General features: G+C 48.1%; 1 long non-coding RNA gene across 1 annotated transcript in view; it reads right to left on the reverse strand.

The window, feature by feature from the left end:
- Positions 1-6,644: 6,644 nt before the first annotated feature.
- Positions 6,645-24,532, reverse strand: part of LOC126060389 (uncharacterized) — a 57,017-nt gene continuing 39,129 nt past the window's right edge. Inside the window, exons 5-7 of the long non-coding RNA XR_007513581.1 lie at positions 16,216-16,324; positions 14,775-15,044; positions 6,645-14,519 (exon numbers count right to left, since the gene is read on the reverse strand). This is a non-coding gene — a long non-coding RNA (uncharacterized LOC126060389). The remainder of the gene's footprint in view (positions 14,520-14,774; positions 15,045-16,215; positions 16,325-24,532) is intronic.

A 24,532-nucleotide genomic window follows, 5' to 3' on the forward strand; every position in this document is an offset into this window, starting at 1 on the left:
GAGATACTTCAGGGCCTGCAAGGCTCTCTGCTTGCTTAGCCAGCTTAGTCAATCCCATTTGCCTTAGCAGCAGTGGAGTTTTTTGCGATGTGCTGGCATGCCAAGAGTTAAAGATCAGTTAGCATTTAGAAGGATCCTCAGAGGAACAGAAGGCTCACAACTTGAGTCTCCTGATCCTGAGGTCAAAGCCTAGGGAGCCCAGGTGACTCCAAGCCTCCTAGCTTGTCCCCTGGTGCTCCCCCTGTCCTCTCCACTCTGCTCCCTGTCTGAAGCCAGGTGGTCACTCTAAGGCAGAATCTGACCATGTCACTCCCCAGCTTAGAACCCATGTGTTTCCTCACTGTCCTGGGGTAAAATCCAAAGGCTTTGCTGACAGCCAAGACCTTCTTCATCTGCTCCTGCAGGCCTTTGCAGAAGCCTTTAGTCTTGCAGGCCCTGCCTCACACTCACTGCTCCTACCAGGCAGCTCCCAGTGCTCTAAGCCCTGACCAGTGTATGCTGTTCCTTTATTCTGTGACATCCCACCACCATCCTAGCATTCAGTCCACCTCTGGTGGATTACATTAACAGCCGAGATTCTAAAGAAGTGGAGTATATTTCCCTGAGAGAAGGCATTGATGGTTCAGTGGTAGGATTCTTGTCTTCCATGAGGGAGACCTAGGTTCGAAACTCAGCTAATACACACCTGTTTGTCAGTGTAGGTGTTTATGTTGCCATGATACTGAACAGGTTTCAGAGAAGCTTCCAGACTAGGAAGAAAGGCCTGGTGATCTATTTCCAAAAATCAACCAGTGAGAACCCTATGATCACAAGGGTCCAATCCACAACCAATCATGAGGATGACACAGCACAGGGCAGTGTTTCATTCCATTATGCATAGGGTCTCCATGAGTCAGGGGCCAAATTGACAGCAGCTAAAAACAGCAACATATTTTCTTTTCCCTTGACCTTGAGTTCAGACGTTACCTGCTTTGGGCAATGGAATGTTAGTAGAAGCAACAACAGTAAAGGTGGGAAAAGTGCCATTGTGAATGGGCTTTCTCTCTTGTGCTTCTGCCGTCACCATTAGAAGACCATGCCCAGGCTAGCCTGCTGGTCCCAGGAGGAGAATAAGGGACTCATGGAGCAGGGTGGCCCGGTCCGGCTCAGCCTAGATCAGCTGACCCCCAGGCAACATGCAGAAGCACGAGCAAGGGCAGCTGAGATGAACAGAGGCACCTAGCCGGGCCCAACCTAACACAGCTGACCCCCAGCTGACTCAGAGAACCATGAGTTAAGTGAATGGTTATTGTTGTATGCCACCGAGATACTGTGGGTGTTTGTTACACAGCATAGTGTAGTACTAGCTAACTGATACATCATCTTAACCTGACTAGCTTCTATCCATTCGCCAGATCTCAGCCAAGGTAGGTGTCAACCCTCCTCAGAAGCCTGACCCGAGCCCCTCATCACCTCCGCAGTTCAGGCCAGGTGCTCTTCCTCTGGGCTCCCATAAAACCAGAACTAGCCGTGTGTGTGTCATAGTAGAACTGTGCTCCGTAGGGTCTTCAATGACTGTGATCTTCCAGAAGCAGATGGCCAGGGCTTTCTTCCAAGGCACCTTTGGAACCTTTGTGTTAACAGCCGAGCACGTTAACGATTTGCACCACCAGGGACTTCCTGGGCTCCCACAGCACCGGAATTTACCCTTTCTGCAGCACTTGTCACAGGCTCGGTTGTAACTAATACTTCACTATCCTGTCTCCCTCACTGGATTCTGAGCTGTTTGAGTCAGGGGCTTGAATATTATTCACAATCTCTAACGCAGAGAATCCCTCTGAATATTTGTTGGAAGAATAACGTGGAGCTGGCCTTTTCCAAAGGATGGACCAAAAAATCAAACCTGTTGCTGTCAAGTTGATTCTGACTCATAGCAACCGTACAGGACACAGTGGAACTGCCCCATAGGGTTTCCAAGGAGTGTCTGGTGAATTTGAACTGCCGACCTTTTGGTCAGCAGCCATAGCTCTTAACCACTGCATCACTAGGGCTCCCAAAAGATGGAAGTAAAGAGGATTTCAGAACTAGTACACAGCTTCACTTCTCATTTTCCATCCCAGCCCACCACCATCATGGAAAATACCCAAAATGGGAAGAAGGCCCATGTGAACTTACACTGCCCACAGCCACCTGCACACGCATGCGCACACTTGAACCCTACGTTCGCCCAGGCTGCACATACTCTCCGCCTGCTTGCTTGGTGACGAAGCGCTTTTTGAACCACTTTGCTCCATCTTTCTGCAATATCCTCCAGCAAATCAAGCATCCCTTTCTTGGGATGTTTTCAATCTGTTTTATGTTGATTTTAATTAAAGAATCCGAAACTGAACAAACAGTTCCTAGCAGGTGGCCATACAAGTGTGAAATAAGCAAACTGTTTTATCTGCCACAAACTCTGCTAGTAAATTTCTTCAAATTAATCCCAGCCTCTGAGAGTCTGCTGATTCCAAGGAGAAAGCAAAGCAATCCCAGCCTCCAAATATTTGGTTTTGTTACTGCTCCTGGAGTTAACGCCTGGCGGTGTCCACCTTTGCCCACCCTCATCCATGTTGTCTCCCAGACCCATCTCTGGCACTCCATTTGCCCAACCCGTCTGCCCAGCCAAGCCTCATGAGGTCAAACCACTGAACTCCACAGGCAGAACTCCAATTGTGTGGTCAGATGCCCAGAGGAGAGCCCCCAGCCCACCTTCTTCTGAGCGCCACCAGCCCCCAGCCATCTGCTCCCACTGCCGACCCTCCCACTTGAGCTTGGCCCATCAAACCAATGCTCTCCCACTCCCAGGGAGGAACAGCCTTGGGCACTGAGGACAAGACTTGCTTTCCTCCACATGGTACAGCCCAGGAAAGAAAGGAGCCCTGGCAAGGGTGTGAATAAACAGGCTGTCTCAGTCACTGCTGATGGACACGTAAATTAGCACGGCCTTTCTGGAGACCACTTCGTCCTTGCAGACCGAAAGTTTTAGAATGTTTCTTACTTTTGGGTCTAAGGACTTATCCAAAAGAAATAATCATCTATGTGCAAAGGTAACCTCAGAGCTGTTTCTAACAGCAAAAACGGGGAACTATTTGTTGTCCAACAATAAGGGATTGGTTAAATAAATGATGGTATGGTCATATAAAATATTGTAAAATAATATCTAATAACAGAAAGGAATCTTGATTTTCGAGGGAAAAGCAAGTTACAAGGCAATACATACAGCATGAATTCATTTTCCTTTTAGTTTTTTATGTATAGATATAGACATAGACAGCTGCCGAAGAGTCAGCTCCAACTCGTGATGACCTTACGTACAACCCAACAAAATGTTGCCCAGCCCTGCATCATCCTCACAGTCACCAACATGTTCAAGTCTATCACGGCAGGGTTTCCCTCACCCTCGTTGGCCTCTACTTCACCAAACATGATGTCCTCCTCCAGCGACTGATCCTCCTGATGACATGCTCGAAGCAAGTGAGCCAGACAATGTGCTTTTGTGATCCATAGAGTTTTCACCGGCTAATTTTAAGAAGGAGATTACCGGGCCTTACTTCCTACTCTGTCTTAGTCTGGAAACTCTGCTGAAACCCGTCGAACACAGATGACCCTGCTGGTATTTGAAATATCAGTGGCATAGCTTCCAGCCCATCACAGAAACCACCACGGTACAAAATCTGCTGTGTAGTATAAACATACATAGTATAAACGTTATATGTGTATTAGTCTAAGTATATAACACAACATGCATTGTGTATGTAAGAAAAAAGGCTGGAAAGATATAAACTGTTAACAGTGGCTGTCTCTGAGGTACTGGGACTATATTATCTTGCTTGCTCGCTCGCTCGCTCGCTCGCTTGCTTGCTTTGTAGAACCCTGGTTGGGGAGTCAGGAGACCTGGGTTGTGACACCAGCAGAGACAAAACTTAGTATTATGCCATCTCCCTACCTAACTCTAAAGCCAGCTCGGAGTTGTCAATAACACGCTGTGTCTTTCCTAATCAACATATAACATGGGAGAGAAACCAGGTCATCTCTAAGGCCGCACCCAGCTTCCTCTCTTGTAGTTCGTCAGCGTGTCCTGCACTACAACTGGAAGAGAAGGATGGACAGGAATCAGAAGATACAAACTCAACAGAACTGCTTCCTGTATAAGCTGTGCTTCCCTGGTCACACCAGCCTCAGAGTCTGAAGTATCGACAACACTAAGGAGTGTTTACTAAGTGCCGGGCATGATTCCAAATGCTTTCCATGTGTTTACACATGTAACGCAAAGGGGTTGCACTAGAATGAGAACCTGCATCTCTGCCCCACGGTAACTGCAGGGGAGACTCTGGGTGGTCGCTCTGCTGCTAACTGAAAGGTGGGAAGTTGGAGTCCACCCAGAGGCACCTTGGAAGAAAAGCCTGGCAATCTGCTTCCAAAAGGTCACAAGCCATGAAAACCCTATGGAGCACCGTTCTGCTCTGACACACATGGGTTGTCATGAGTCCGAGTCAATTCCACAGCAACCGGTTATATATATTTCCTTACTCCTGAAATGACAGTGCTTCCCAGGTGGCGACTTCCACCCTCTTTTCCTTTCTTCTTACCTCCACCCTCTCTCTGTCTTCAGCCTCACTCAGGTACTGCCCCTCACCTCTCTCCTAACATCAGGACTTGCATTTCTAACTGCCTGCTGGACACATCAGCCTACATGCTCCAACTCACCATGTCGCTCTCTTGCTTAATGAGCCCACCATCCACACCGTCACCCAAGGAAAACCCTGGGAGTCACCCAGAGTCCAGCTCTAAGAGTCCCCACAGCCAGGTGACAACAAGCCTTGCCAAGTCTAGCTCCCAGGTGCCTCTGGGTGCCATTTTCTGCAGTCCCTCAGCTTCCATTCCGGCCCTCACCATCTCTCACCCAGACCACCCAAGAGACTCCTCCTGGTCTCCTTGCCTCCAATCCTCCTCCTCCAATCCATTTCCCTCCAAAGAAGTCAAAACGTTTTTTCTGAAAACCCAGATTTCACCATGTCACCTCCTTCCAAATATGCAACATGCGGAGACCTCAGGAGAAAGCCAAGCTCCTTAGTCTGGCAGGAAATGCCTCTCACCATCAGGACACCCCCACCTACTCTCCTCCCTCCTCCCTCTCCCAACCTGCTCCCTCACTGTCCTCCACCCAGGCCCCACTAATCCCGAGACCTCATTAGTCCTGAGCCCAGCACCTGCATTCACACCTCTGGGTCTCTGTGCTAAAATGTTCTCCTTCCCACCTGGAAAAATTCTAGCATCTTCCCTGCACAAACACCCACCCCCAAAACAAAACGAGGGTGGAGTACCCCTCCCCCTACCAGTGTCCCCCAATACTCTTTTTCTTCCTTGCAGCTACTTCTACTACACCTTAGCAGATTCACTTATTTCTGGTCTGACCCACCCCCTCAGGAGCTTTGAGTTCCTTGAGGGCCTGGCACAGGGGCTGGTACTTGTAAAGTTACAAGAGGTTCCTAGAAGGAACCTAGATCCTTCTCTCTTCCCCTCCTCAGCCCAGGCCCCACAGGCCCTGGGCAGGAAAGCCTCCAGGGAGGGCGCTGGGAAGCTGAGGTCCTCCTGCCCCAACACTCTTCCCAGTGGGGCTGTGGGGCCTGGTCTGCATCCCTCTTCTGTCCGCCCCTCTGCGGAAGGCGACTTGGCCATAACCTTGAAGGCACAAAGCCAGCAGGGACCCTCTGCAGCAGCGGGCCCTGTATGCTGGCGAGCCCACCAAGGGCAGGCCCACCAAGGGGCAGGACGACAAGGGGGCTAGAAACCACCCCTCCTCCTCCTGCGAGGAGACAGCAAAATGTGGACCACAATAAACAAAAGAAATCCTTCCCCTTCATCTCCTGATCCATGCCCTGGCTCGGGACTGCTTATCAGCCTTTGCCAAGGTCTCTGTGCCACTGACCTGGGAATATCGCTCTTGGGTGCAGCGGCACCCAGCACTCGGAAGGCAGACCCACCACCTTCTGCGAGGGTGCTAGGCTGCCCTCCACGCCCGGGGAGCCCTGGGCATGCACCCTGCGGGGAAAGGGCACCCCCTGCCCAACCTGGGGACAAAGAAACTTGGGGACTCGGGGGGGGGCAGAAGAGGCACACAGGTGCACAACATGGCCCCACCTCCACACATTCGCTGGGTCCCAGGCACAGACGTGTGTCCCCCTGTGTACCTCCAACAAGTGGCAGATGCAGACACACCCAAGAGGAAAAGCCATCTGCCCGCTCAGCTAGGGCAAAAGCCATGGTCTTCACTTTCCTCCCCACACCCACATCAATCAACAAGTATGGGTTGGGACTTGCTGTGTTCCTGAGTGGGTCCAGGGGAACAGAGTGTAGCCCAGGGAAGGGCAGCAAAACCCAAACCAGGAAGAGAAATTTCAGGAGTTGGACAGTCTGGTACGCTAGGGCCGCTCACCTGAGAACTGAGAAGGCTGTTAAGGGGAGAGAAGGTGAGGGAGGAGAACATCTTGGGAGCTAGGATGCCCACTCACCTTGAATGCCTGCCTCTGAGAGGTAAGCCTGGTGAGGCCCTCTGGCCCAGGGTGGGCAGGTCAGCCTGGCCCAGCCAATGAGCCCAGAGGCAAGTCAGCCTAAACCCGCTGCCATTGAGTCCATTCCAACTCATGGTGACCCCATGTGTTACAGAGTAGAACTGAGCTCCATAGGGTTTTCTTGGCTATAATCTTTACAGAAGCAGATTGCCAACCCTTTCTTCCACAGCGCTGCCGGGTGGGTTCAAACCACAAAACTTTTGGTTCGTAGTGAAGTGCAAACCACTTGTGCCATCCAGGAACCTTACAGCACGCTCCTAATTCAGGCTTGTCTCACCCTGTTTTTACTAATCAGAGACACTGGACCACTAGAGGGTCCACAGAAGGACTTTGAGAAGTCCTCGATCTCCCTGAAATTAAAAACATAATGATTTTATGCACATAGAGACACTTTTCTGGGGAAAGAGCCGTGCCTGTCATCAGATACACAAAAGGATGAGAGTCCAAGGACTCAGAGAGAAAGGGAAACCAAGGAGCAGTCTGTGTGGTCCCTACCCCTCAGGTGGGGAAGTCAAGTGCTAGCTCACAGGCAGACATGGGTGCGGGCGCCAGACAGGGACATTCAGTACCGGGGCATGTACCCTGGAATGGGCCAGCTGGGAGGCTTGTTATACTGTGGACCCTTTGGGTGTGTTAGGGTGCCTAGGTCAGAACCATGCCCCTTGCCTAACTTAACTTGAGCCCTCAAGAGGGACAGCACCCCTTCCGCTAGCTCAGGGTCCAGAGTCAGGTGGGGTACTGAGAAGAGGAAGTGAGTTTGTTAACTTTCCACTGTTCATTCTCTACTAAGCATTAGTTCAATGGAGGTATGATTATCCCCATTTTTCAGGAGAAGAAACTGAGGGTCAGAAAGATTAAACAAAAGCTAGGTCACTGTGGCAGGCAGAATAACGGCCCCCCAACAATGTCCACATCCTTATCCTGGAAGCTGTGAATATGTTACCTTATGTGGAAAAAGGACTTTGCAAATGAGATTAAATTAAGGGCCTTCAGAAGGAGAGAATATCCTGGATGATTTGGGTCAGTCCAACGTAATTACAAAAAAAAAAAAAAAACAGTTGCCATTGAGTGGAATCTGACTTATGGTGACCCCGTGTGCGTCAGAGTAGAACTGCGATCCATAGGGTTTTCAGCCCTGATTGTTGAGAAATAGATCACTAGGCCTTTCTTCTAAGGTGCCTCTGAGTGGATTCGAACAGACAACTTTTTGGTTACTAGCCAAGCACTTGGGAACCCTGGCGGTGTAGTGGTTATGTGCTATGGCTGCTAACCAAAAGGACAGCATATCGAATCCACCAGGCACTCCTTCGAAACTCTAGGGGGCAGTTGTACTCTGTCCTATAGGGTCTCTATGAGTCAGAATCAACTCGACAGCAATGGTTTTTTTTTTTTTTTTTAGCCAAGTGCTTAATCATTTACGCCACCCAGGAGCCCCTAATGTAATCACAAGGGTCCTTAAAAGTAGAAAAGGGGCAAAAGGGGAGGTCAGAGTAATGTGATGTGAGAAGACTTCAACTCACCTTTGCCAGCTTTGAAGATGGAGGAAGTGGCCACAAGCCAAGGAGTGTGGACAGCCTCTAGAAGCTGTAAAAGGCAAATAAATGGATCCCACCCAAAGCCCACAGAACTGAACGTAGCCCTGCTGATGCCTTCATTTTAACCAGTGAGACCCACGTCAGACTTCTGACCTATGAACTGTAAAATAATAAATTTATTTATGCCGCTAAGCTGGTGGTAATTTGTTACAGCAACCACAGGAAATGAATACAGGCACACAGTTTATAGGAGAGTCAGGATTCAAAACCAAGTTGGTATGGGTATATTCTGAAGATGGAGCCAGTGAGATTTCCTGATGTATAGACGTGTGGGTGAGAGAATAAGAGAAGTCAAGGATGACTTCAAGAATTTTTCCTGGAAAGCTGGTAGTAGGGAACCCAAGTTTGAGAAGGGAGAGTGTTAACATGTTGTGGGGTTGTTAGCCAATACCATAAAACAATATGTGTACTAACTGTTTAATGAGAAACTAGTTTGTTCTGTAAACCTTCATTTAAAGTCAATAAAAAAAAAAAAAAAAGAATTTTTCCTGAGAGCTGTCACTTCCTAGAGTGGGAAGACTGTGGAAAGAGAAGGTTTAGGGGGAAAAATTAGAAGCTGAGTTTCATACATATAATATTTGCAATGCCTATGACATAACCAAGTGAAGACGTTGAGTAGGTAGTTGAATATAGAAATCTGGAGCTCAGAGGAGAGGTCTGGGTTGGAGATATAAATGTGAGAATGATCAATATGAAGAAGGTATTTAAAGCCACAAGATTGGATGAGGTCATGTAGGAAGACAGAGAAGTCTGTTATAGATTGAATTGTGTTCCCCAAAAATGCATTGAAATCCTAACCCCTATACCTGTGGATATAATCCCACTTGGAAATAGGGTTTTCTTTGTTATGCTGTTATTGTGTCAGGTGCCATTGAGATGATACCAACTAATAGCAACCCTATGTTCAATAGAATAAAACACTGCCCAGTCCTGCACCATCCTCACAATCATTGCTATGTTTGTGGCCATTGTTGCACCCACTGTGCCAATCCATCTTGTCGAGGCTCTTCCTCTTTTTCACTGACCTTCTACCTTACCAAGCATGATGCTTTCTCCAGGGACTGGTCCCTTCTGATAACATGTCCAAAGTACATGCAACAAAGTCTTGCCATTCTCCCTTCTAAGGAGCATCCTGGCTGTACATCTTCCAAGTCAGATTTGTTCGTTCTTCCAGTGGTCCATTGTGTATTCAGCATTCCTCACCAACACCATAATTCAAATGTATCAATTCTTCTTCGGTCTTCCTTATTCATTGTCCACCTTTCGCACGCGTATGAGGCAATTGAAAATACCATGGCTTGGGTCAGGTGCACTTTAGTCCTCAAAGCGACATCTTTGCTTCTCAACACTTTAAAGAGGTCTTTTGCACCAGCTGTCCCCAAAGCAATATGTCATCTGATTTCTTGCCTGCTGCTTCCAGGGGCATTGATTGTACATCCAAGTAAAATGAAATCCTTGACAACTTCAATATTTTCTCCATTTGTCATGATGTTGCTTATTGGCCAGTTGTGAGGATTTTTGTTTTCTTTATGTTGAGGTGTAATCCATACTGAAGGCTGTAATCTTCGATCTTCATCAGTAAGTGCTTCAGGTCCTCTTTGCTTTCAGCAAGCAAGGCTGTGTCATCTGTATATCAAACGTTGTTGATGAGTCTTCCTCCAATCCTGATGTCCCGTTTTTCTTCATATAGTCCAGCTTCTCGAATTTTTTGCTCAGCATACAGATTGAATAAGTATGGTGAAAGGCTACAGCCCTGATACGCACCTTTCCTAATTTTAAACCACACAGTATCCCCTTGTTCTGTTTGAATGACTGCCTCTTCGTCTATGTACAGGTTCTGCATGAGCACAATTAAGTGTTCTGGAATTCCTATTCTTTGCAATTTTATCCATAGTTTGTTATGATCCACACAGTCGAATGCCTGTTAATGAGGCCATATTAATGTATGGTATGTCTTAAACCTAATCACTTTTGAGATATAAAGACAGCAGATCAGGCACAAAGGCAAGCAAGCACAAATGGGGGAGAGGTAGATGCCACATGGAGGTCACCAAGGAGCCGAGGAACACCAAATCTAGAAAACCTGAGACAAGGATCTTCCCCCAAAGCAGGCAGAGAAAGAGCCTTCCCCCTAGAACTAGTACCCTGAATTCAAACCTCCTAAGCTCTGAGAAGGAGCCCTGGTGGCTCAGTGTTAAGCACTTGGCTACTAACTGAAAGGTCAGCAGTTCAAACCCACTGGCCACTCCGTGGGAGAAAGATGTGGCAGTCTGCTCCCATAACGATTCACAGTCTTGGAAACCCTATTGGGCATATTTACTCCATCCTATATAGAAACTATTATAGGGTCACTATGAGTCAGAATCACTCGACAGTAACAGGTTTTAAACTGTGAGAAAATAATGTCTGTTAAAGCCACCCACTTGTGGTATTTCTTTTACAGCAGCACTGGATAACAAAGACCAAATCTACAGACCTAGCCTTCAGAATCTGGGGAGATGAGGAAGAATCAGTAAAGGAGCAGAGGAGGGGCATCCAGAGGTCCAGAAGAGGTTCACGGGGCCCTGAATCCCTCCTGGTAGCTCTGACCGCAATCACAAAGTTTTGCAAGGTGAAAAGCTGAGGGACAAGACAAGTAGTAACTGACTTAATGGATCCAAGAAGGCTGAACCCGAGCTAGACATGGGAAAAGCTGAGAATCGACCCAGAGTACATTGTAGATCCTCAAAAGGCTCAGGAACTGACAACTCCAGGCACCTCTGGAACTGGTGGGGGAAAAAAAAACCCAAACCCGTTGCCATCAAGTCAATTCCAACTCACAGTGACCCTATAGGACACAGTAGAACTGCCTCATAGAGTTTCCAAGGAGCAGCTGGTGAATTCAAACTGCCAATCTTCTGGTTGGCAGCCGAGCTCTTAACCACTGCACCACCAGGGCTCCAGTGTCTAGTAACCTATAAAATGGGGTTGACTGGTCATTTCACAGGGTTATATTGAGAAGAAATTCAATGAAATGAGCAGAATTGCCCACACTCACTATAGCCACTTCTGCTCCTCTCTGGAACTCATTCCAACCAGGCTTTTGTTCCCACTGTTCCAGCGAGACATGTCTCATCAAGGTCACCAGTGAGTGCCTTCTCCATTGCTCAGTCCAATGGTGAGTTCTCAATCCTCATCTTACTCTTCAGACTGTAGAATCCAGTAACCATGCCCACACTTCTTTTAGAGACGTAGTTCCCGGAGTTACATGTCTTTGCCTTCTCATCCCTGTATCTACTCTCTTCACCTAAATATCAGTGTACCTTGAGCCTACCAGGATTAGGTGGGAGAGCACAGCCTTGTCCTCTTTTCCTTGAGCCATTTGTCCTGTTGAAAGGAATAACTGGGGTCCACATTCTTGAAGGATCTTCACTCTGACACACCTTAATCCATTCAGAGTTTCTAGCAGTGGGGATGAGGGCTATACTATTATTTTTATCCTTGGCACAACAATAAATTTTAAGTGGCTTTTGTCCTTCAAAAGTTTTCTCAGTTTTCTACCTTACTATTTGGAGCCTAAAATCGAGTGGCTTTTCCAAATATTTCAAGGCCCCAAATTTTTGAAAACTATTCATTTCTGCCTGCATATTGGCCAATTCTTTTCTGAACATATTCTTTTCTTACAATGCTTGGCCAACCACAGTCAATAATAACCAAATATATGCTAACATTCTATTTTCCTGTATTTTCACTTAGAGTTACAATTTCCTGAGGTACGTGACCTGACTCCCTGACAAGTTTTAATAAATATTTGTCACTGCATTATATCAATTACCATCCTTCCAATATCCAATAGAGTTTTCTTACAGCTCACTGCCCAGCCACTAAGCCAGACCACGTATTTTAGGCTTTTTTTTCCCTCAATACCTCATTTCTAGGAGCCTATCTTGATATTGGAGCCCTGGTGGTGCAGTGGTTAAGAGCTTGGCTGCTAACCAAAAGGTCACAGGGTCAAAGCCATCAGTTTGAATCCTTGGAAACCCTATGGGGCAGTTCTCTGTCCCATAGGGTCACTGTGAGTCGGAATCAACCCAATGGCAATGGGTTTTGGTTTGGGATCTTGATATCAATCATGATGCGCTAGGTTATGCTGTAACGACAACCAACACCTAAATCTTAATGGCTTCAAACAACGAATCTCTTGCTCATTCTACAAGGTAGGAGGGATGTGTCCCAGGTTATCCTCACTCAGGGATCCAGGCTGGCAGAGCCTCCAGCACCTCGAATATGTCAGTCATGGTAGCAATGTGGTGAACCACACACCATCTCTTTATATACATACACACATTTTTATCTTTGCAAAATTATATATAACACATTTGCCAATTTAATGTTTTTCATGTGTACAATTTGTTGTTGTTGCTATTGCCATTGATTCTGACTCAGGACAACTCCATGTGTGCAAAGCAGAGTTGCTTCATAAGGTTTTCAAAGGTGTGATTTTTCAGAAGCAGATCGCCAGGCCGGCCTTCCAAGATACCTCTGACCGGGTTTGAACCACCAACCTTTTGGCTAAGAGGTGTTGGTGCCATATTAACCATATTGTGCAACATTACCAACATCTCTTGCCAAATTTCCCATCACCATTAACAGAAACTTAGTGCTTCCTAAACAATGAGTTCCCCCTTCTCCTCACTCCCACCCCTGATAACCAGTAATAAACTTTGGTCTCTATAACACTTGCCTATTCTAGATATATCATATGTGTGAGATCATACAATATTTGTCCTTTTGTGATTGACTTATTTCACTCAGCGCAATGTTTGCAAGGTTCATCCATGCTGCGGCAGGTCTCAGGACTTCATCTTCCTTCATGGTAGTGTTCCATTGTATATATGCAGTACAATTTGTTTATCCCAGGATTTCCAATCAGTTCATTCAGGTTTGAACCCCTGCTGAGAATTTGCACTTCTAACAATTTCCCAGGAATTTATACATAAGAATCACCTCAGGATCTTGTTAAAATGTAGATTCTGATTCAGTATATCTAGGGTGGAAATGCAAATTCTCAGCAGGGAACTTGTTAGAAATACAAATTCTCAACAGGGGTTTATACCAGAACAACCAATTTGAAGTCCCTGGGATAAACCAAACGTGGTTCCAGAACAAACTGGTTCGAAGCCATGGTTTATCCATCCATCTGCTGATGGACATTCGGGCTGTTTCCACTTTTTGGCTATTGTAAACAGCGCTGCAATGAACATTAATGTCCAGCACACACCACCTCTTAAAGTCCTCTGTCCGAGAAAAAAAAAAACCAAACCCATTGCCATCAAGTCAATTCCGTTTCATAGCAACCCTATAGGACAGAGGACAGCTGCCCCGTAGGGCTTCCAAGGAGCACCTGTGGATTCAAACTGCTGACCATTTTGGTTAGCAGCCATAGCTCTGAACCACTGCACCACCATGGTTTCCCTGGAATCCCTGCAAATTCTACTCACATTTTGTCATCTAGAGCAAATCACATCACGATGCCTAACTCAAGAAAATGAGGGTGTGCCAACCTGCCATGTGCCCAGAAAAGGCTCCTTCGCCCACTCTCTCACCTCTCAAGCTCCTTTTGTCACTTGCTGTGGCCTCCTGCTCCTTCACCAGGAGTCCTAGGAGTGTAATGGGTATGAGCAAGTGCTTTGGAGCCAGATATAATGAGCTAGAATCATGCCCTAACCTCTCACTAAACCAAACAAACCCATTGCTGTCGAGTCGATTCCGACTCATAGTGACCCTACAGGACAGAGTAGAACTGCCCCATAGGGTTTCCAAGGCTGTAAATCTTCACGGAAGCAGACTGCCATGTCTTTCACCCACAGAGTGGCTGGTGGGTTCGAACCGCCAACCTTTTGGTTCGCAGCCAAGTGCTTAACCACTGCACCACCAAGACTCCTTATCCTCTGACTAGCTGTGTGATATTAGACAAGGTCCTTAACCTCGATGAGCTTCAGTTTCCTCAGCTCTGTAATGGGGATCAAATAGAATTTATACCAGAGGATTGTTGTAAGGACTTAGCCTGGTGCCTGGCAGGTATCAGCGTGGTTATTTGGGTGTTTTTATAATTTCTCTAACATGCAGTGTCTTTGTGTCTCTCTTCCTTGGTGACTGTCTTTTCCTCCCTCTGTTGATCTGTCTGTCTGTCTGTCTGCCTATCTCCCAAACAAGTTGCAGACTCTTCAACATGCTGGCCCACCTGAGAGACCCAGCTGGGCCTGGGGCTGACACCTTGTTGATCAGGAAGAGAGCCTGTTCCAGGTATGGAACCACAGTAAAGACCCCACATTGAGCATCTTCTTCACCTGTCCTGGGCAAGAATGGGAGAGACCTGTGTGGTTCACAGACAGTTGGAAGAAAGGCCAGGGAGGCTGTGGGGGGTGGAGGGGCTGAGGCTGAATTGTGGGGACAGCCCTGGGAAGGTCTGAGGAGTCTTAGTCCTGGATGAGAAGGAAGCAGGTAGCATACAAGTGGCCAGCACCCAGACCCCAAAGGGCCCCACTCTCGGGGAGAGCTGGGATAAAAGTGCTGCCCAAGGACAGCTCCATACACCAGAGATGCTTACCAAGGGGCCATTCTGTGCAGCTGGTATCAGAGCAGAAGGCACAGGCTCCCGCCCATAGGTGGCTCTAGGCCTCTTGTAGGTGGAAGGTCATCAGGCCCCTGAAGAGGCTGCGTTGATTGATGGAAGGCATCTGTGGCCTCAACATCCTGGGGCAGTGGGAAGAACCAGGACTGGTCTCAAAAGACCTCAGTTTGGGCGAATGCACAGCCACATACTAGTCACATGACCTTGGCGATATCATCCAACCTCTCTGAGCCTCGGTTTCCCCATCTGTAAAACATAATGACAATATATGCCCCGCTGGGTTGCTGTGAAAACTGAATGTACAGATAACAGGTAAGAGGGCATGTGGTAAATGCCCAGGTGCTCTGTGATGTTGGGTATTATTATTGGCACAGGCTTGATGGCAGACCTGTCACAGCCACCCTTTCAATGACCAGTCCCCCCCTCATCTCCTTGCACCCATGGCCACCCCTTATCAATGGTGACACCAGGAAGACAGACAGATACTGCAGCCTAGTCCAGTGACACAGTCCAGCGACACAGTCCAGCTGAGCCCCTGATCAGCTTGAAGAGTGATCTTGGGCTCCGCCACCCCTAGGGCTCCGTTTCCTCCCTATACTGAGGGGTTGGGCCACAGTGCTAACTTTTCAGAGGACTTTTAAGCCTCTTGACTTCGTGTCAGTGGCTTGAAGTCAGCCACGGGGGGAGTATTTACACCATGGAAATGGAAGAACACTACAAGTCAGGGCACCACTGGTTAGAACCACTGGTTAGAATTGCCTGCTTCCCATGGCTGGCCAGGAACAGAGCAGCTGGTCCAAGCATATTGCCTGCGTGCTTCGCATCCAGCTGCTTCCCAGAGACTCACCCCTGATAAATATGGATGCACACCTGGCTGGCAGCAGGCCCGCACCCCCACCTACCCTCTGCCTGGTGGATCCCTGGACACAGACAGGAAAGGGCTTGTCAGTTATGGAAACTAGGCTCTGGGCCCTGTCTGGCTTGAGTATTACGGGATGCTTACACTGCCCCATATCCCCTATCTCTTGCCAAGCCTCCATCATCCCACCTGCTCTGGAACCCCACAAAGACCCTGCCCCCTCTCCTTCTGCCCCCACAAGACCTCCATGTTGTGCAAGGGCTGTGCTTCAGGGAATGTCATTCACATAGACTGTGATGGGCCTGGTGCCCCTGGAGCTGGGCCAAACAACACCTCAAAACCTAGAAGGCAAACCTGTCTGAGCCAGGTGAGGGGAGCCCAAGATGGGGAGTTTGTTCTGGGAAGGGGGCTGGTGGAAGAGGCTGGGCCTTGTCTGACCCCAACTGTATCCCCTTCCAGTGTTTTTTGTTGCTCTTGCTGTTTGTTGAATCAAGCCCTCGGGGGAGAGGAAACTGCCTGGGGGTGTCTCAGTTTCATACTCTTTCAAAGCACACTCACTGTCATTGTGTCTTCTGATCCTCACATCAGATGACTCTCAGGTCCAACAGGTGCTGCTCATCCCATTTGACAGACGAAGAAACTGAGGTTCAGAGAGGTAATGCGCTCACTGAAAGACCCACACAGAGTTAACGACCAAGCCAGGACCAGAACCAAGGACTGCTCGCTACCAACCCAAGGTGCTTCCCAATGCCAAGCCTAACTCATTTTCCCAAATATGTGCAGAATTCTGTGAGGCCACGGGGTGGGGGACTGGGTTCAGCATCTCCCCTTCCCTAGAAAACCTTTCAGGCAGTGGTCTTTCACCAGACGTACTGTGGAATCACCCGGAACCAGCCTGATGCCCCAGTCCATTGCAGAACAATTCCGTTTAGAATCTCTGGGGATGGGGCTCAAAACACACCCGTTGCTGTGGAGTTGACTCATGGCAACCCCATCGGTGTCAGAGCAGAACACGCTCTATAGGGTCTGCAGTGGCTGATTTTTCAGAGGTAGATGGCCAGGACATTCTTCTGAGGCACCCTGGATGGACTCGAAATCACAACTTTTTGGTTAGCAGTCAAGCATGCTGGCTGTTAACCACTTGCACCTCCCAGGGATTCCAGGTGAGGCCCAGGCACTGGTATTTTTTACTGCTCCCCCGTGATTCTAATGTGCAGCCATGGTGGAGAGCCACCAGCTGGAGGGTACCACAGAGGGTCTGTTATCAGACATGCCAGCGTCCCACCATGCGGCGAGGGGGCTGGGGGCCTAAGTGCTCATACTCCACCTCAGAGGGCCTGGGCGCGCCCCACAGCCATCTCACCTCGGGAAACATCAGACATAAATTAAGGTGCAAATTGGTGCTCAATCATTTCTATATACAAAGGCCCAGAAAATTTCAGGGTTGGGGAGAACGACTGAATCAACTCAGTGACAACAGATCTGGTTTTTTGGTCACTTATTTTGGGGAGAGGGAGGTCATTAAAATATTAATAAAAGAAAAATAATATTTTCACTTTAAAGGTTGTAAATATTAAATGTTTAAACAAAATGCCTTCCCCCATGGCTTCAAAATGTCCAGAGATTTTCCTTCTCCAACTGGGAACTGAAGAGCTCAGGCCCCAATCCAGAGAGGGGGCAGAACAAGATGCCTTCACCGCCCCCCCCCGCCCCCCCGCCACCACCACTAGAGAGGCCAGGGACCTGCACAGCCGCCGCTTTCCTAACACAAACGATCCGGAACACAGGCCCCAGTACCTCCTGGCCCATCTTCCCATGCCTGCCTGGGCGCCCAGCGACAGGGAATGGGAGAGAAACACAAGCTCGTGCTGCCCTCTAGTGGCTCTGAGGATAACTGCAGGCACTTCCAGGCCCACAGGGGCCCGGTGCACAGGACCCTGACACCGAATGAAATGAGAGCCTGCCCCAAAGGGCACAACCACTGTGGCAGCACCAGGCCCCCGACAGCCGGAGATCTTACCCAGGTGCTAGGGCTGGGTGGCCTGGACGCTGCAGCCCCAAAAGGCCAGACCACGCCAGACTCTGCTTACCCTCTCAGTTCCTCTTCCTCCCATCTCCCCAAATGAGGGAGAGTTGGACGTTAGAAGTCAGGGAAAAGGCCCCAAAAAGGTAGAGTCCTGGCCCTGGTGAACGTCCGCAGCCTTCCTCCAAACAAGGCTTGTACTCTCCCTCCACTCTTACACCCACTCCTCTCCTCATCCAAATGCTTGTTGTTAGCTGCCATCAAGTGGGCCCCCCAATCATGGTGAGCCCAGGTACAATGGAACAAAACGCTGCCGGTCGTGTGCTCCCCCATGATCAGCTGTAGATTGAACTGTTGTGATCCGTTAGGTCTCCATTGGCTGATTTTCAAAAGTAGATCACCAGGCCTTTCTTCCTAGTCCATCTTAGTTTGGGAGCTCCGCCGAAACCTGTTCAGCATCGTAGCCGCACCCAGTCTACCACTGACAGACAGGTAGTGGCTGTGCATGAGGTGCCAAAAAACCAAGACCAAAACCAAACCCACTGCCGTTGAGTTGAATCCGACTGGAGTGACCCAATAGGGTTTCCAAGGCTGTAAATCTTTACAGAAACAGACTGCCACGTCTTTCTCCCGAGGAGCTGCTGGTGGTTTTTAGTCGCTGACCTTTGGGTTAGCAGTCAATCGCTTTACCCGCTGCACCACCAGTACGCTAGCCAGGAAATCAAACTAGGTCTCCCGCAAGGAAGGAGAGATTTCTACCACCGAACCACTAATGATTTGCCTAAATCCTGCCCACCCGAGCACCCACCATCTCTGGGGGGCCTTTTCTGAGCCCTCCCTGCACCGCATTCCTTCCAGCCTCCAGCCTCTCTACCTTGATTTCCTGTATCTTGCAGCGGGTACCCACCCACCAATCGTCTGTCAGTTTGTCGTACCGTGGTGGCTTCCATGTTGCTATGATGCTGGAAGCTCTGCCACCGATATTTCAAACGCTAACAGTGTCACTCATGGAGAACAGGTTTCGATGGAGCTTCCAGACTAAGAAAGACTAGGAAGAAGGACTTGGCAATCTACTTTTGAAAAAATCGACCAGTGAAAACCTTATGAATAGCAGTGGAACATTGTCTGATATAGTGCCAGAAGATGAGCCCCTCAGGTTGGAAGGCACTCAAAATACTACTGGGAAAGAGCTGCCTTCTCAAAGTGGAGTTGACCTTAATGACACGGATGGAGCAAAGCTTTCAAGACCTTCATTTGCCGATGTGGCATGACTCAAAATGAGAAGAAACAGCTGCAAACATCCGTTAATAATTGAAACGTGGAATGTACAAAGTATGAATTTAGAAAATTGAAAATAGTGAAAAATGAAATGGAATGCATAAAGATCAATACCCTAGGCATTAGTGAGCTGAAATGGTCTGGTACTGGCCATGTTGAATCAGACAATCTACTATCCAGGAATGACAAATTGAAGAGGAATGGTGTTACATTCATCGTCAAAAAGAACATTTCAAATCTATCCTGAAATACGATGCTGTCAGTGATAGGATAATATCCATATGCCTACAAGGAAGACCAGTTAATATGACTATCATTCAAATTTACGCACCAACCACTAATGCCAAAGATGAAGAAACTGAAGATCTTTACTACCTTCTACAGCCTGAAATTGGTCAAACGTGCAGTCAAGATGCAATAATAATTACTGGTGATTGGAATGCGAAAGTTGGAAACAAAGAAGAAGGATTCATAGTTGGAAAATATGGCCTTGGTGACAGAAATGACACCAGAGATCACATGATAGAATTTTACAAGACCAGCAATTTGTTCATTGCAAATACCTTTTTTCAACAACATAAAGTTTGGAGCTCACCGGATGGAATACACAGGAATCAAATCAACTACAGCTGTGGAAACAGACAGTGGAGAAGCTCAATGTTATCAGTCAGAACAAGGCCAGGGGCTGACTATGGAAGAGACCGTCAACTGCTCATATGCAAGTTAAAGCTGAAGCTGAAAAAAATTAAAACCAGCCCATGAGAGCCAAAATATGACCTTAAGTATATCCCACCTGAATTTGGAGACCATCGCAAGAATAGATTTGATGCTTTGAACACTAATGACCAAAGACCAGATAGGTTGTAGAACGACATCAAGGAAGAGAAAGAAAAGCCCAAAATGGATTTCAGAAGAGACTCTGAAACTTGCTTTTTAACAGAGTAGCTAAAGCGAACAGAAAAAATGGTGACGTAAAAGAGCCGAACGGAAAATTTCAAAGGGCAGCTAGAGAAGACAAAGTAAATACTACAATGAAATGTGCAAAGACCTGGATTTAGAATTTAGATTTAGATTTAGAAAACCAAAAGAGATGAAAATGCTTGCCATTTCTCAAGCCGAAAGAACAGAAGAAAAAATTCATGCCTCAAGTTGCAATTTTGAACGCTTCTATGGGCAAAAATATTGAATGATATGGGAAGCATCAAAAGAAGATGGAAGGAATAAACAGAGTCACTGTACCAAAAAGAATTGGTCAATGTTCAACCATTTCAGGAGGTAGCATATGATCAAGAACCAATGATATTGAAGGAAGAATTTCAAGCTGCATTGAAAACCCAAAAAAACCAAACCCGTTGCCGTCAATTCCAACTCATAGTGACCCTATAGGACAGAATAGAACTGCCCCATGGAGTTTCCAAGAGACACCTGGTGTATTCAAACTGCCGACCTTTTGGTTAGCAGCCATAGCTCTTAACCACTATGCACTAAAGGCATTAGCAAAAAAAAAAAAAAAAAAACACTCCAGGAATTGAGATGTTTCAACAAACAGATGCAGTGCTGAAGGTGCTCACTTGCCTATGCCAAGAAATTTGGGAGACAGCTACCTGGCCAACCAACTGAAAAAGATCCATATCTGTGCCCATTCCAAAGAAAGGTGATCCAAAAGAATGTGGAAATTATCAAACAATATCATTAATTTCACAAGCAAGTAAAATTTTGCTGAAAATAATTCAAAAACGGTTGCAGCAGTACATTGACAGGAATTCAAGTCAGATTCAAAAGAGGACATGGAATGAGGAATATCATTGCTAATGTCAGATGGATCTTGACTGAAAGCAGAGGATTCTATAAAGATGTTTACCTGTATTTTATTGACTATGCAAAGGCATTCAACGGTATGGATCATAACAAATTACAGATAATATTTCAAAGAATGGGAATTCCAGAACACATAATTGTGCTCATGCAGAATGTCTTAGACCAGGTTCTCTAGAGAACCAAAACCAGTAAAGCATATAAATAGAGAGAGAGAGAGATTTATATTAAGGAAATGGCTCATGTGCTTGTAGAAGCTGGAACATCTTCTACAAATCCATAGGTCATGATAGAGGCTTCTCCTGATTCACATAGGCACAGGGGCTGGTGAACCCAAGATCATCAGGTCAGACAGCAGGGCTCTAGCTCACAGGCTGTGAAGATCAATGAATCCCAAGATCAGCAGGCAAGACCGCAGGTAAACAGCTAGCTCAAGTCCCAAGAACCAGAGGCCAGAGGAACAGAAGCCAGCTGCAGGATCAAGTGCAAGCAAAAAGCCCCTGAGCATTATCAGAATGCCCACTTATGTTCGATGCAGCCCACTTGCCCAAGGAAACTCCCTTTCAACTGACTGGCTACTCACAGCAGATCCCAGCATGGGGGTGATCACATATCAAATCTCAACAGGAAAGTGATACAACATTATACGACTGCCAAAACACTGAGAATCATGGCCCAGCCAAGTTGACACAATCTTTAACCATCTCACAGAACCTAGACAGAGACCAAGAGGCAGCCGTTTGAACAGAATAAGGGGATACTGTGTGGTTTAAAGTCAGGAAAGGTGTGCATCAAGGTTGTAGCCTTTCACCATACTTATTCAATCTGTATGCTGAGCAAATAGTCCGAGAACCTGAACTGTGTGAAGAAGAACACGGCATCAGGATTGGAGAAGGACTCATTAACAACCTGTGATATGCGGATGACACAGCCTTTTGCTTGCTGAAAGTAAGGAGGACTTGTATCATTTACTGTTGAATATCAAAGACTACAGCCTTCAGCATGGATTACACCTTAACATAAAGAGAACAAAAATCCTCAGAACTGGACCAATAGGCAACATCATGAAAAACGTAGAAAATGTTAAAGTTGTCAAGGATTTGATTTTACTTGGATCCACAATCAACACTCATGGAAACAACAGTCAAGAAATCAAACGATGAATTGCACTGGGCAAATCTGCTGCAAAAGTCCTCTTTAAAGTGTTGAAAAGCAAAGATGTCACTTAGAAGACCAAGGTGTGCCTGTCCCAAGCCATGGTGTTTTCAATCGCCTCATAAGCATGGGAAAGCTGGACAACAAATAAGGAAGACTGAAGAATTAATGCCTTTGAATTATGGTGTTGGGGTAGAATACTGAATATACCGTGGATACCATGGACTGCTTTGGTGGTTTTACCATGGACTGCCAGAAGACCAAACAAGTCTGTCTTGGAAGAAGTGCAGCAGGAGTGCTCCTCGAAAGGGAGGATGGTGAGACTTCATCTCACATACTTCAGATATGTTATCAGGAGGAACCAGTCCCTGGAGAAGGACACCATGGTTGGTAAAGTGAGGGTCAGTGAAAGAGAGGAAGACCCTCAAGGAGATGTACTGATACAGTGGCTGCAACAATGGGCTCAAACATAGCAAGGATTGTGAGGATGATGCAGGACCAGGCAGTGTTTTGTTCTGTCGTACATGGGGTCACTTTGAGTTGGAACCAACCCCACAACACCTAATAACAACTGCAGGTACCACTCAGCAGGCCAGAATATTTTTCAGGGCCTGGGACTTTTTAAGGCTATCCATGTTTCCTGCCCCCCAACCCTCCCTCCAGTAGATTGGGACCCCTGAGGGCAGGTATCCTGCTATATTGCATATGTTGGCAGTGGCCGCCTGCAGTCTCGCTCAGGCTGGAGCACTTGCTGTACCAACCCCCCCTGAGGACTCAGCCCTGGGCACTCATGGGGAGGCCTCTGCCCCTCCTCTCCCACGCCCTTTCCGTGGTCCAGTGCACACTGAGGGGGCAGCATGACCTTGGTCAGGGACCAGTCAGGCAGTTAGGCCCAGGGAAGGAAAGACAAGGAGCCCAGGAATGCACAATCTGAAGCTGGAGAAGGACGGACAGGCGAGTAGGTGAGTGGAAGTCCCTCCATCCAGAGACACTGATGGAGAAGAGCTGGCTCTCAGAGAATAGCAGTGGCCTCTTTATACTTTCTGTCTGTACTGAGATGGTGGCTGGCCATATGGGGTGGGTGGAAGTGCTAGAGCCAGCCCCCCGCAGCCAGCCCCCAGTGGAGGCAGTGAGGACCCACCTCCTCCCCCACCCCACCTCAGAACCAGGCTAATTCCCAGGGTGCCCAACCCTCCCAGCTGGCTGAAAGTCCCCTCCGTGTCCCATCCAGCCTCCCACTGCCTTCCCTCTCCCCACCCTCCAGTCCCAGTGCATTAGCGCCTTCAGGTTGTGGGGAGCAATTCCAAACACCCCATTTATATTCCCAAGTCTAGGACTTGTTAATATGGAGTCGCCGCTGGGGAAATGGGAATGCTGGTGAAGGAAGACAAATCGGGCCCAGCGGCCAGGCTGAGAGCACTAACGTTCACTTACATCTCATTCACCAGGGGCCCTCTCCAGGCCTCACCACACACTGGGCCTCTGTTACTTCCATTCCTTACTGGGAGGGGCCAGGTGGCGGCCCTAGAGGAGCACCTGTGAGCTCCAAGGGGCTCCCAGGTTAATGGGAGGTGGACAGTGAGCTGTCCTGCTGGCAGCCGGCGGCAGAGGAGGGGCGGGAATGAGGACAAAGAGGAATGTGGACATAGGTGAGGCCCAAACCAGAACATTCCTTCAGACAGAACTCTCACTCCTGACTCCAGTAAGAGAACCAAAGGCTCGGAAAGCCACCAGGCTCTACAGCCAGCCTCTGCCCAGAGAATGGAGTCCACATGGGCCATTGGGCTAAAACAGGCCAGGAACGGCTCCTGCTCTGGTTGTGGCCTGAGCAGGGGCTCTGCACACACACTCACCTCCCACACTCAGGCACCCGTCACAACACAGACACAGCGCAGGGGGCAAGGCGGCCAGTGGGATACTGCCATGCAGCAGGCTAGGTGCCCAGTCCCAGGCAGGGCGGGTGCACAGCATGAGTAATGCGGACAGGGGATGCACCCGAATCCTGATAAGGGAGAATAATAACTTGTCAAAGATATATATGATATGTGTTTGCCTTCCCGACGGAATATCTATGGGGCTAATTCATCAACCTAGTGGGCTGGCTGAAGACCCAGGGAGGGGAGGGAGAAGCAGCACTTGACAGGCCCAGGGCCAAACCGGCCTACGTGGGGAGCGGGCACTGCCTGCTTAGGCAGCTCGCCCCACCTGGCCCTGTGGGACCCTCAGGCTACACCCTGTGGGGGTCTGGAGAGCACTAAAACTGGCCCTGTCCGCTGGGTCATGAGGCTCCCAAAGCTCCTCCAGACACGTTTTCTGGAAGTCCCCAGGTGGTACAAACGGTTAAGCGTTCAGCTGCTAACCAAAGGTTGGAGGTTCAAGTCCACCCAGAGGAACCTGGGAAAAAAGTCCTGATGATCTACTTCCAAATGTCAGCCATTGAGAACCCAGTGCAGCACAGTCTTACTCTGACACCCGTAAGGTTCTCATGGATTGGGATCGGCTCAACGGCAGCCATTGAGAACCCAGTGGAGCACAGTCCTACTCTGACACCCGTAAGGTTGTCACGGACTGGGATCGGCTCAAATGTCAGCCATTGAGAACCCA

This window comes from Elephas maximus, chromosome 17, assembly GCF_024166365.1.
Source record: "Elephas maximus indicus isolate mEleMax1 chromosome 17, mEleMax1 primary haplotype, whole genome shotgun sequence".
Classification (NCBI taxonomy): Eukaryota; Metazoa; Chordata; class Mammalia; order Proboscidea; family Elephantidae; genus Elephas; species Elephas maximus.